Source organism: Pezoporus wallicus, unplaced genomic scaffold, assembly GCF_028554395.1.
Source record: "Pezoporus wallicus isolate ANWC-B61680 ecotype Strahan unplaced genomic scaffold, APGP_CSIRO_Pwel_v1 scaffold_11491, whole genome shotgun sequence".
Taxonomy (NCBI): domain Eukaryota; kingdom Metazoa; phylum Chordata; class Aves; order Psittaciformes; family Psittacidae; genus Pezoporus; species Pezoporus wallicus.
Genome location: NW_026642649.1, coordinates 712,241 through 723,601, shown reverse-complemented (window position 1 = coordinate 723,601; position 11,361 = coordinate 712,241). Strand labels below are relative to the sequence as shown.

General features: G+C 46.4%; 1 long non-coding RNA gene across 1 annotated transcript; it reads left to right on the top strand.

The window, feature by feature from the left end:
- The first annotated feature begins 5,837 nt into the window (after positions 1-5,837).
- On the top strand, positions 5,838-8,371 carry LOC130611149 (uncharacterized). The gene is made up of 4 exons (XR_008975181.1): positions 5,838-5,887; positions 6,354-6,415; positions 7,987-8,035; positions 8,321-8,371. It is a non-coding gene; the product is annotated as an uncharacterized LOC130611149 (long non-coding RNA).
- The last annotated feature ends 2,990 nt before the right edge of the window (positions 8,372-11,361 follow it).

The window sequence follows — 11,361 nt, the reverse complement described above, 5'->3', positions numbered from 1 at the left end:
GGGTAGGCCTATTGTGATGCATACTAAAAACCTCAGAACTCATGTGATTCCCCTGAGACTGCCTCAAGCTAGGAGAAGAACTCCCTGTTTGGCTTTTAATACATAGTCCATTTGTTCATTGAAGTATATGACTGTCACTGACAGTCCTACTGGCATTTTTTGGTTGGAAAGGGTTGACAAAGAACAAACCAACACGTTTTTACTCTTTGCTATGTTATTACTGAATGTTGATAGCTTTTTCAAGGCCCTATCTGCATCTGTTTCCCCTTTTGAGGAAAGAAAGTCCAGGGCATGTATTTGTTAGCTGGAGCTTGTAATTGAGTAGACTAATGATTTGATTGGCATGATATAAGGCCCAATTTTAAAAGCACACAATTAACTTTAGGTCCTAATATTCCCATTCAAGTCAGTGATTATTCCTTTGCTTAAGTGCTTTGTTGAACTGGCTCCTGAATATGAAGCAGCCCTGCGTGACAAAATTAATTGTCTCTGCCCAGGGAGCTGAGCTGCTTTGCTGACAGAACCAACACAGGGAAGTTATATGCACTGCTCTCAATGGGAATTGAGAGAGCCGCTATGGTTTTATGCCACCTCACTATAGCCAAAGGGCCCTGGGGCTTGGATGTGGTAGATACACCTGCAACCACGTTTGGGAAAGCACTTCTTCATCTTCTGCACTCAGCATCTTGGCTTTAGCTTTCCATGACATGCTTTCCTCCATCTCTTTCTTATTTTGCTGTGGTTTGTTTCTGGTTTGGGTGCAGGGTTCACTTGAGGGGGGGGATGTAAATAGGCCCAGCTGGCAGGATGGTGTGAAGGTGTGAAAGACGGTAGAGGGACAGTGCAAGCATGTCTCAAGGCCCTCTGCCCCCCTTCTCCTTCTGCTCCACAGTGCAAGTATTTACAGGATACTGCAGAAGACAAAATCCTGTAAGGAGCTAAGGTCATTTCTCTGCTGGATGGTCAAACTGAGGGGAATCAAGGCACATAAAGCAGCTTTGAGAGAGAAGAGATGATGAGGGATGTCATCTGCCCTATGAGTAAAGTTTGTCTGGGTTAACTGGGATTATCCTGCAGTTTAGAGATGGTACCTAAGAGTATAGTGTTGTGTGAATCCTCCATTATCTTCGCTCTCATGTGCCTTATTCAGTAAAAACATGGGTTATGACAGAGTTTTAACGTTGCTGGACTGAGATGCCTGCGTTTCCTCCATCACCCTACCTACACTGCCCAGATACTCTTGTCCTTTGGAGTCAGCTGAGGGATTTTGGTGCTGTGCTTGGCTGTGCAGCCGCCACTCCTGTCCATAGATCCTCATGGGGCTGCAGGCTGCCCAGGAGCTGTAGCACTCAGAAGGGCAGCTCTCCCAAATCTGTCCCTCCCATTTGTCATCCTTCTCATGGATGCCAGAAGAAAAGCCTAATCGTTTCACTGTATAAATAGGGCAGCAAAGATGCTTCCAAAAGGTGAAAATGAATAAATCCATCAGCTACAATACTAAAATTAACATAGGACTTATCATGGCTTTAAAAAAAAAGAGAGAACCAAAGGGGTTTATGTTTGCCTTTTGCGGTTTCATGGGAGCTGCTGCTATGGAATAAATTGTACTGGTTTTCTACCAGCCTGTCTCAAAATCTGGAGAACTCTGGTATCACAAACATACGTACAAGAGCCAACCCACCGTGAGGTCTGTCATAGCTGAGGAATTTGGGACAGGACATTATATAGTCCACCTGAGCATCTCATTGCAGCTCTGCAGGAGGCGGGACATGACACAGCGTTTGATGCAAAGCAGCAGATCTTTGTGTGCCATGTTTTCGTAGGAAAGGACCGTTTTCAGATGTGACTTTATCCACAGCGTGTGAAGAAGGATCTCAGCACGATGGTTTCCAATCTTCCTGATGAAAACAAGCTGTCCCTCAGCAAAATCACGTCTTTCAGGGGGTGAGTGCACTCTGAGCAGCTTCCCTCGCTATCGCATCTTGTACAACAAGCAGACAGCCAACAACTTGTAGAGCACTGAGCATAAGAAGGTGATGAGGTGGACACCTTCTGGTGTCACGTAGGCTTGAGCAGAAGCACGGGCACTTCCCATCCCACTCAAAACTGACCAGGAAAACGCAATTTCTTTCCGTGATCTTGTCAACTTCCTGATCCTTGTTAGGCTAAAACAAACAGGAGATCAGGTTGTTCCCTCTGGGTTTTGGTGCACCTACGTCTTGGCCAAGCCAGACAATGAAAAAGCACAGAAAAAGGTGAATGGGATAAAATCTTGTGGGGAGTTCACCAAAAGCTGTCCCTGGTTGCAAACTGGGTTAAGTTGGTGGCACATAGAAAGGCTAGATTTGTTTGGTTTGTAATCATCTCACGTCCCAGTAAAAAACATACACGGGGAGAGGAAAGCGATGCAGAAGTTAAGGTGAAGTTGGAATTCAGGTTTTAGTGCTCTTGCTCCTGCCTTGCTTATTCTCATGTCACCACAAGGGTGGCCCAGGCTGTGATCCTTCACTGACATCCTAATTCTGCAGCTTTCAGACAACGCCCGCCCCTCCAGGGACTGAGCTGCAACAGGATGCTGCAGGCTTCACTTCTGCAGCCCTCCAGAAAGAACCAGAGTGGCAGACAAAGGAGGTAGGACAGGGGCTGCTAACGGGTCAAGGACCCACACCCATCTCATAGTGCCTGCCTATGGTGAGACCATGAGCACGTCACTTGTATTCCATGTAGATGGAAGAATCTTTCTGGGTGATTCAAAAGAGCTTTCCCCCTCTGTTTGATGTGCTTTGGGCAGACATGGGGAGGGAGCACACATGCAGTCTCACTCTGGAATATTTACCAACAGCATCATGGTAAAAGAAAACTTGTGAGGCCAGGCGATGCTCTGCTGTAGCTAATTGCAAACGAGGGAGAAAACAGGTTTTATTTATGTACTTTCCAAATCCTGTGAACGTCCTGACAGTTAAATACAACAGCAAACGAGGCCAAAATACATTTTAAGGTACTTGAGGACTTACCTCGAGATCAGCCTTCGTTTTTCCAGTGCTCTTAAGTGGCACCTATTGTTACCTGAATGTTTCAGGCATGTTTTGAAGATGAGGTCATGTCCTTGGTCCTGCTGTTCCTGCAAAGACACATCTTTAGAAACCTTTTCATTTCTGTGCAAGGCTCTTTTATAACTGGGCCTCACAGGGGAGCTTTCTGTTGTCTTGAATAGAAACACACAGGTCTGAAGCATCAAGAGCCCTTGTATAAAGAGAATGGAGACAAAAGCCCCCACTCTCTACTGCATTGTTGCTTCAATAACACATCTCTATTTTTCATTTTTTATGATATATATTTGGCTTTAATGTTCATATTTCCACATTCCATGAATACAAACTCATTCAGCGTCAGCAGGTCTTGCACTTAGAGGACATCAGTCATTTGAAGGCAAGTAGTTGAACTGTAACATATCCTGCTGATAATGATTTGACAGAATGTGTAGTACAGACCCTTTACATGTTTTGACTTGATTTACAGAAGTGCCCACAGACCCCTGCTTCCCAAGGCCTGGTTGACTGGAGCAAAAGCATCTTCTCTGGGAAAGGATGGAAGTGAAGACACACTGGTTGGCAATAAAGCCAGCACTAACCTGTGGTGTGCAGGGCCCTTAAGCAGGGGGAGTGATTGGTACACACCAGGTATCTTACATGCATAAGGACAAATCCAGTTCCTCATCCAAAGGCTTTGCAGTTTAACCCCAAGCGCAAGATCACCTAAGGACTGAGTTACTGCTATTGGTAAAAAAAGGCAAGAGGACTTTCTGCTTTCTGGTCAGCTGGCTCTTACACCAGTTTCTACATATAACTGCAGTAAGAGTGGGTTGTAGACTGAGCACACACACACAGGCACTTCACCTTCTTGCTTGTAAAGCAGCTGCAAATAACCGGTGCGGTGAGGATTTGATTCTTTGTTTTCTGATAGGAATGAAATCAAATGGCATAGTTAACCTATTGGTAGGTATGGAGACATGCAAAGCTTATGGCATGTGACCTGTGTTTGGTCTCCCATCTTCTAACCCCGTGTTCAAGGCCAGGTTGGACACAGGGGCTTGGAGCAAGCTGCTCCAGTGGAAGGGGTCCCTGCCCGTGGCAGGGGTTGGAGCTGGAGGAGCTTTGAGGTCCCTTCAACCCAAACCAGTCTGGGATTCTGTGATTCTCCCTGTGCCGTATCCTGCCCACTCTCAGCCATTGCAAACCCTTTTCTTGTGACAGACATCTTGGCAGGAGCTGAAGACGTGGCTGGAAGAAAAGGAGAAAGACCTTATAAAGGTATTGAAATGCTCTTGTGAAGAAAGAAATGGGCATGAAATGTGAAGGGAGAGTGTGAGAGTCGACCATAAGGTTATTAAAAATAGATTGTAAGCTTGGACTTGTCCTGCAGCAATGAAGACAGCATCAGGGCAGCTGCATGACTGCAGCTGTGCCCAGACACAGGCTCACCAAAGGTTCTGCCGGCTGTCACTGCATGACAAAACTCCCCTGCCGTTGCTGTATGAGTGCAAGGGCGCCTGAGAGCAGGCTTTCAGACAGGTCAGAGCTACCCAAAGCTTGTGTGTTAGAGTCTGATGCTGCCCAAAGTGGATCTCAGGTTATTAGCTCCCAGAGCACACAGTTACCCAGGAAGAGAGGTACTTGGTTCACCTTTCTTTCACAAGTACCAGCTGGTTACTGACCAGTTTTCAGCTCTACATTGATGGGCATAATGATGACCCCATAGCAACAGGCTTGCTTCTGTTTTACCACAGGAGCAAACAGAAGCATGGGTGGTAGCTGATGCCTTGATTTAATGTCCCTCCAGTGCCATGGGTTTCTCAACACAGAGCTGGGATTTAAACTAGCCTTTTGGAAACACAATATTCCATATTCCATCAACCATCCTAACACTCTAGAAAAGCACAGTGCTAAACACCAGGCAATTTTGACTTAAATATTCCCTTTCCTGCCTCCTCCCCTGAAATGACTTATAGTTTCTTTTTGTTCAGTATAAACAGAGGAGATTATTTTGTTCCCAGCAAAACAATCAAATGCAAGCACTTGTCATAACAAAGTCTCCAGCGAAGTCCTGAAGTGGTGCGTTTGAATGGTGGCCTGTGGTTTCATGCTAGGGTAGAGAAAACCAACACTTTTATTTAGGAGAGGTCTCCACAAGTCAAGCCAACTTGCTTTGTGAGTCAGTGGAGTCATGGGATCATAGAATAATTCAGGTGGGAAGGGACCATGGCGGGGTGCCTCTGGTCCCAGCTCCCATTCAAAGCTTAGAGCAGGTTGCTCAGGGCTGCATCCAGCAGGGATGCAGTTCATTTTGGAGATGTGGTGTCCACACGTGGTCTATGGAGTGCTGAATAGCGGGGGGCAATCCCTTCCCTCCACCTACAGACCATACTCCTGCCCATAGGGTTGAGATGCTGCTGGTGTCCATCACTGCCAGGGCACCCCGGGGGCTCACCTCAGCTCCTGTTCTCTCACCCCCAGGCCTTTCCCACACTGAGGATGCTTTCCTGCCCAGGGTGTTCTGCATCCCACAAGCTACTGAGCATTTGCAGTGACAGAAGAGCCAGGACACTTGGCTGACATACATCATGTTGTTCAACACTGTGACTGCACTGGGACTAGAAAGGCTGTCAAACACACAGTGTGATCACATAATCCTCACTTCTAACCAATGTTTGATGGATAGAAAGTGCTGCTTTGTAGCTTTTTAGCAGTCTTTTTACATTGAAAGTTTAACCAATACACAGTAATAGTTTTCCCCTAACAAGTTATATGTTATTTTTGTTGGTTTTTAGGAAAAAAATAAGATATCAGAAGAAAAAAGATTAGTCATGCAGCAAGACAAAATCCTAGAGGTATGACATCCTTTCGCATATCACAGTACGTGCTCTTTCTTCGTTTAGACCAGCACCATTCTATAATAAGCTTTAAAAAGGTAATTAGAAGGGTGTCAAACAGCCAAGCGATAGAGTGGAACATAATATAGGTAAAGGTGTGGGAAGCAGGTCTGCGGTAGTGTCAGGGACACAGAAACAATGCAACACCACACAGGTTTGAGTTAGAAGCTTTGCAGACAGTAGTCTGCAAATCAGTGAGTACAGCTTTATAATGAATGCCCTTGTATCACTGGGAACATAAATCATCCAGAGAGTTACTGCAATACAAAACCAATACCAGGAGGGAAAATTCCTGTAGATTTCTATCACAGCCAATTTGGGAGAGCAGAATACGGTGCTGGGCTCATGCTAATGCGCTCTGACTTGCACACCAGAGCGAGGGACCAACATTAAGATTGTTTGCTTTTCTTTTTGACCTTTTAAGGACATGCAGATAAAAATAAGCCACTTAGAAGAACAGCTCAAGCACCTCGAACTAATTGGGCCGTAAGTATTAGCGATGCTCTCTTTTCTGGGTTTCTGCTTTTGTAGCGTGTGGAATGGTTCCACATCAGCCGTACCTGAAACATGGGGTATGGATATAAGTTAATACAGCTTATGCAGCATCAAACAAGCACCTCATATTCATGTCAGACAGCTTCTTTTTCTGTCACATAATCACCCAAGCATAGACACGCACACGAAGCTTAGATTTGGGAAGTCTCATCTCTCCCTTAGCAGATGCCAGCACTGGCTTATCTTATCCTATGAAGACCAAAGTTGTGGGCATACCCCGGATATTAATGTCAACTCTCTTTCTTAATAACCCTCACCAGGTTCATATTATTGCTTTGCAGAATAACAAGCAAAAGCAGCAGCAGCAAAGCCTGAAGCCACATGGTTATTTTCTGAGCCTGAATTCATGGTTATTTCTTGGCCTGAATTCAAGTGCCATTAAAATCATGCCCTCACCTCACTTCACTACTGGGCTGCAGTTTCCTTTAAGTAAGGAGGTCACACAGAATCTCTGTATTTCAAAACACTGCATTTAAGTACAGAGCCAAGCCCACGTGGGTCTGTGCACCAGGCTTCTCTCTCGCGTTCTTCCTCTTCCCACCTGCTCTGCAATGCAGAACTCCTCTAACTTCAGTAAACAGGAGGGGTTAAATATTCCTTCCAGCAACCACTCCCAAACTAAGCACAAAATATGAAATGCTGGCAGTGAGTATTAGCCCCACTTCAAAACTCCTCTTTCAGTTCTGTGAAGTGATTTGAGTTTCAGTTTTGTGCTCTCTGGGTCCTGGAGAGAAGAGCCATGTAATGGCATTATGTATGCACTGCACGAACTCTAACAACTGAGGCTGAAACACAACATCAAGCTTAAAATAATAAGGCTTTTGGGGAAAATCTGCTGTTTGCAGTAATAGGGCTATCCCCGTGCTTGAGGGGCACAACAGATCCTCTACCTTAATTACCATACTGTCTCCATCAATCAAAGTTGAAGGAGATGGCAGAAGACAATACCAGCCCCTTTTTCCCACCTTGCTAGCATGGTAGCATGCTTGATGGGAGAAACCCAGCAATGCTAATGTTTTCCTGCAATAAAACAGCATTAGCTCTGTGCTGTTGGTATGCTTTTTGGAAGCTGGCTGTCTCCAGACACCATGCTCAAGGTCGTTGCTCAGACCTAGTCAAAGCAAAGGAAATTGAGGTCCAAAATGAAATACAGCAACATGTACCTTTAGAACGAAGAAACTAAAACATGCTCGATCTAGAAATGTGAAATTTAAGATGGGGAGAATTGGGAGGGGTGGAGAAATGAAATATTTCTTACAAAGTCCTCAAAGGAGCTGCTTGACTTTGCCATCAATCTAGTCTTTACCCTTTACAGTGCTGCTGTGCAATACTTCTTAATGCAACCACCTTTGTAATGAAAAGCAGCAAGAAATTCTTCTCTACAACCCAGGCATCTGTTAGGTTGCAGCTACTCCTCGTCCTGTAGCTTTATTGTCTTCATTAATGCTTGCAATGGGCCGAGTCATCCGCAGCCTCTGGTGATGTTTCTTTTTGCTCCACAGCCCACAAGGGAAGAAGGTCGAAAACTGCCCATGCTCTCTCACTCTGAAGGTAGCCGTGGTGAAACTGGTAACAGAGAACTGCCCTGCTCCCCTTACCCCTGCGCTTTCAGGACCTCCTCCAGCTCCCTTTGTTCCAAGCTGGAAATGTCCTTGTTTAATCAGTCAGATGTGACCCAGCTCGGAGGTCTTCAGTTCCTTATCTCACTCACCTTCTGTGCCTCAGGCTCACCGCTGTTTGGGCAGTTTGTGAGCTCTTTTTAACTCCTCCGTGTTTCCTGTCCTAGAAGTGAGAAGACATTTCAAAGTGATTTACATCTCTTCTTTCCCTTTCTAGATCCAGAAGTCAACGACCAGTTACCTAAGAAGAATCAGTCTCTATTTTGGGTAGGTGCAATATTCGCATAGCGTGCACATTCGATGTGTTACATCTGGAGCACCATGGAGTCAAGATTATTCTGACTAATGATGGAATATCATGGGAAAAACAGCGCAAGCAGGGAAGAGGAATGAGATGCAAGCGTAGAGCTATGTGTGTGTTAACTAACTTAGTGGAGCAGCAGACTGAGGAAATCAGGGTGCAAAGTCAGTTCTGGCTCCTGGGATGTGTTCCATTGCCAATCACTCCCCTGCCACCTCTGAAAACACACCACTTGTGTGCAATCTGGCAAATGTCTCCTTCTTCCATCCTTATGGGGCAAGGGAGGAAGGTCTAAGGTTTGAGCACACGGTTCTCTCCTCCTGGGTGCTCTGTTATCAGCCCTCCATTAAACCACCTCTCTGCCATGCTCACCAGATGGGTGCTGAGGGGTTGCTGGTGGGCTTCCATCTGCCGGGACCAAAGGAGCGCGGATTCACTGAGTGCCAGGGAAAGTGATGCCATCCCTCTATTTTCTCAGTCTCAGTCTCAGGTAGTTTGAAGAAAAGGAGGTGTTTATGGACAGACACTTGATGTTTGTGTTTGGCTGTCCTTGTTTTATCTGCTGACCTTCTCAGAAGGATGGAAGGATTTCAGGAAGTAATAGCAAAGTGTTATACATCAGCGTGCTTGGATGGGGCCTGGAGCAACCTGCTCTAGTGGAAGGTGTCCCTGTGCATGGCAGGAGGTTGGAAGTGGGTAAGTTTAAGGTCGCTTCCAACCCAAACCATTCTATGAGTCTATGGATGAATCCTTCAGTTAGTCGCTTTGTGGTCAGGGTGCAAGTGCTGCTGAAGCTGTTCACAGACTATTTCATGAAGGCTGTTGGTGTTAGTAACCAACCATTGCTCATTTGCTTTGTCCCCTCCCACCACTCCAGCGCCAGCAGGAGTTTCTCACGAGATACATTTGCCTTCCTGTGATGGTCTTTTAGTGACTCATATAAAGAAAGCAACCTCCTGTTTGCTGCTGCATGGTAGGGAGCCTTGAGATGGATCTTGCAAACAGTCGTTCAGAAAACAGATCAATTGTGATTTCCTCTCCTGAGGACAGAGAAGCATTTTTGCTGTTTCACAGCCAAGAACAACTAGCAGGTGCTTATGGCTTGTTTCATTTGTGGAGCTTCATTTCCATTTAAATCTGTGCATTTCAAAGTCAGGAACCTGCTCCTGCTAACACAGTGCGTTCATGTGTGGGAGCAGTCTTCCACAAGGAGCAGGTACAAGCACTGCAGGGCTTGTCTGAGAAGTGGTACTGACCTGGAGCATGGCTGGGCTCACAATGAACCCTGCACACTCCCTACATCACCTCAGCCAGATTTCTTCCCTCAGGCTTCGGGGTTGCCCACCTCTAAAATGACACTAACATTTATTCTTCTCTGCTCTGTGCCACCCTCATGTGGTCACACCACAAAACCCCTGGGGGCAAGAGTCACTGTTAAGAGTCAAACACTTGCAGGGGACGGACTCAGTGGTAATATTGCCAGCAAGGAATGAAGGATTCTGCTTTGACCGGTGCAATCACATTCAAGATGAGATGCCCTATTGGTTTTGAGTATTCATAAAGCAGTCTTACAGTGTCTGTGTTTTTCTCTGTGCATTGCCCTGTCTCTCTTGTTGCAGGATCTCTTTGTGGCTGTTGGGCAAGTTCCTACTGCACACTGGCCGCTTGTGCATAACACTGGCCTTGTTTGTGAAACATGTACCTGATCCTACCTGGGTAAATTGGATACTGAACAGAATCTTCCACCAGTACAACAGATCTTACTTATGGCCACATTAATGCTAAGACTCCACAAGGATTTCTGTGGGGATACTGTATGGCTTCTGGAAAGACCCCATACTTTAAAATAAAGCAATCATGGATGCTAAAAGCATGTGATAATGTCTGTCCTTCCTGTGAGAACTGCTCTGCAGGGGCACAAAGTAAAGCCCATGTACCTCAGGAACAGGGAGTATGCTTAAATACGTTTGGCTGTGTGCTGTTGGAGGTGGGTCTGAGGTGCAAAAGTTGCTTTAGCATCCACGTTCTGATCTACTCCCCAAATCCCTGAATGCCCTGCCCCTATCAGCACAGGCATGGGTGTGGAAAATCTGTAATTAGATCTAAATAGGATCTTCCGTTAATGAAGTGGCAATGACCCCATTATCAGCAGAGCAGTGATAACCGATGGGAGCTGAAGCTTTGTCCTAAAAATGCCTCTTGCCTGACTCAGGACCAGCCAGCTCAGTGGAGGAAAATGTCAGCCCAGCGCCTTGCTGCCTGATGACAGAAGTCCTGCAAATGGCCTCTCACACACACACAGAGCAATGCTACTGCACAGCTGCAGCAAACCCCATGAAGAAGAAGGAGGAGAATAGGAAAAAGAGGGAGAGGTGAGAGCCCAAACCAAAGTGGTTTGGGAGGAGACAGTAGGGGCTGACCATGGCTTTATGTAAGGACCGCAGTCACAAGGGATGGAGTGCCCGACAGGAGCGTACAAACCAGCCCCTGGCAGGGAAGATGAATCCTCAGAGCCATGGAAAAGGGAGAGAAAGGCCAGGGCAGGGCCTGCAGCAGTTGCATTGCTGCTGGGAGGTGCTGCAGAGGCCAGGCTGTGTGTGGCTGGTGCTCACACGCTGCCGGGGGTGCGTGTGTCAGCAGCCGTAGCTTTGCTGCAGTTCCTATAGCTAGATCTTGGAGCATCAGTGGTGACAAACAAATCGAGGTGGCCCTCAGGACAGCACATTAGTCAGCAAATGAGCCTGCTGACAGGTAATCCGGTGGTAATGCAGCATTTCCATCTATTCTGGTGTGTGAGCAGATACGCTGATGGCTCCCAGCTTAGAGACTCGTGTACATCGTCTGTGATGGTACCTGCGCTGATGGGAGAATGAGCAGCACTGATTTATCAGGTCTTGTACAAATGCAGTCCTTGTGTCTGCAGGCGCAGATACTCAGCTATTGCCAGAGAGAAGATG